This window comes from Otolemur garnettii, unplaced genomic scaffold, assembly GCF_000181295.1.
Source record: "Otolemur garnettii isolate 467f Iridium unplaced genomic scaffold, OtoGar3 scaffold00142, whole genome shotgun sequence".
Lineage (NCBI taxonomy): Eukaryota > Metazoa > Chordata > Mammalia > Primates > Galagidae > Otolemur > Otolemur garnettii.
The window spans coordinates 1,190,687-1,192,832 of NW_003852537.1; the positions used below are offsets into that span (position 1 = coordinate 1,190,687).

Sequence of the window (2,146 nt, forward strand, 5' to 3'; positions counted from 1 at the left end):
GACATTAATTTTCAATGGCTTCATCTGAGTTTATGATAAAACCTATAAACTTTGGACATACTGATAATGCTGATTGCATTGTTTATGATTTCTTACATAATATGAACTTTAAGGAGGTCAATGTGGGAGATTTATGATTCTTTGCCAACTGTTGAGAAGGAAAGGACTCATCTGACTGCAAGTGAAGCACAGGTAGCCCTACTATTGGCTGCAGCTCTGACCCTGCCTCCTTTCTCAGCCGTTAAATCTTCTAACCAGGCTTCCTGAATTACCTCCGTGCTGGGAAGGGAAGCTCCACACACACAGCCCAGCAAAGAGCAGAACAAAGCCAAGAGAACAACTCCAAGGAGAGAACTAGAGATGGACCTTATCCCTGAATTTGCCACAGAGACCTGGGTCCTTCTGGCTACCAGCCTGGTGCTGCTGTACCTGTGAGTAACTGTCCAGGCTCCACTCCTCTGTAACCTTGAATGTGGGGTGTTAATAGAGTCCCTCTTTCTCTTACTTGTTTGGAAGATCAAGAGAGATAATTGAGAGGAAGTTGCTTAAATGTTGGGTGTAACAAAAACATAGTAGTTGTTAACCTTATGTAGATCAGTTGAAGGAATGAATAAACCTCCTTCCCATATCATCCACCTCCTATATTCTGTGACTAACAGGATTTAGGGACAGCATTTGGTCCTGGGGCTAATTTCTGATTGACCATGAGTTTGTGCCTCAACTAATGAACCAGGATTCAGCGGAAGCAGATTACAAACAGTTGGAAGTCATGTGCTTGGGATCCTCTTCCCCTTCCCAAGCTCTGGAGGTTGTAGGGGAAGGAGAGAATGGCTTGGTGACTGTCTCTTTATCTTTGCCTTTGAGCTCCATGTCTGCTGCAGGGCTTAGGATTGCGAACCCTTGTGAAGAAGGATTGTTTCCTGTGGACCTGGGTGGCTGCTGCTTCTCTGTCTTCCATTCTAGTCATAATTTACACACAGACCACCCCACATGTCACAGGAGGCTCTCATTTTGTCTTCCATGTTTCACATGCACCTCCCCTAAAACTCCCCTTCTTTATATAATTCAATTTCTTAAACCCTGTTATATGTTGAAACATTTACATTTAAATGGTGGATATTCAAAGCAATGGAGATCAGGAGGAAATTTTGAAATTTTGTTCTTTTCTTTTATCTTTTTTTCTAGTGTTTGGGGGTTAGTCTTAGTATAGAGCTTTGTTTATCACCTCATATTAATATGCAAGAGGCCTGAAGAGGTAGGGGCCACAAAATCCAATTTAGATTTTGTTAGTGTGAAGTCTTACATGAGACTAGGAGCCAATGAGGATATAAAATGCATCTGGGGAGATTCAGGATGAAATGAGAGAATATTCCTCACCCTCAGGGCCCTATCCTGAGAAATACTTGTGACCCCTTAAGGTGTGGATTGGTATCTCACTTGCCAATGCCATCTGTGTTACTAAGTTCATGGCCTATTTGGTAGTGTGGCTGTAGCTAGACATTCAGGCAGGCAGACAAACAATACCTTAGCTCTAGAAGACACTGGTGCAGCCCAGAAGTCAGTAACTGTAGTGTAGACAATGCCCTACTTACAGAAACACAATTAAACATGGTAGAAAAGATTGGGTCATATTTGCTAGCCTTTACTTGTGTCAAACAAAAGATTACTCAACTAAAAAGGGGAGAGCTAGAAAGAAACTGAGGAATTCAGGGAGTGCATCTTCTGCCTTTGTAGGGTACCATGTAAGTGTAGACACTAGACTAGATCTTTCCTCAGGAGTTGATGCTGTTACAGATTAACTTCATTGCATGGCCTGAGTTGAGAGTTCAAGTTCAGAAACAGTTATTAGTGTAATGCTTTTCCCTGGTTGTGATAACAAATGAAGGAACTGAAGTGGAAATAACCAAAGCCAACCAGGTTTGAGAGTGGTGTACAGCTTTCCACTAGTTCTTCGGGGGAGGGATCCAAATGCCCACTAGGTGTGGCTAACCTGCCTCTACTGGTCCTTCAAATATATATTCCATTATACAAGAATTTTGTTTTATTTTATCACAAATTATAGGATTAATTATACGAGTACAAAAGATAGGAAGCCCGTACTGCCTTATAGGGAAAGCTCTGAAGAAAAGGTCTTTTTTTTTTTTTT

The 2,146-nt window shown here is 41.6% G+C and overlaps 1 pseudogene across 1 annotated transcript in view; it reads left to right on the forward strand.

Annotated features, from left to right (window-relative positions):
* The first annotated feature begins 260 nt into the window (after window positions 1-260).
* The window catches only part of LOC100940654, a 25,001-nt pseudogene continuing 23,115 nt past the window's right edge, over window positions 261-2,146 (forward strand). Inside the window, exon 1 of the transcript XR_002775543.1 lies at window positions 261-431. The product of XR_002775543.1 is annotated as a cytochrome P450 3A4-like (transcript). The remainder of the gene's footprint in view (window positions 432-2,146) is intronic.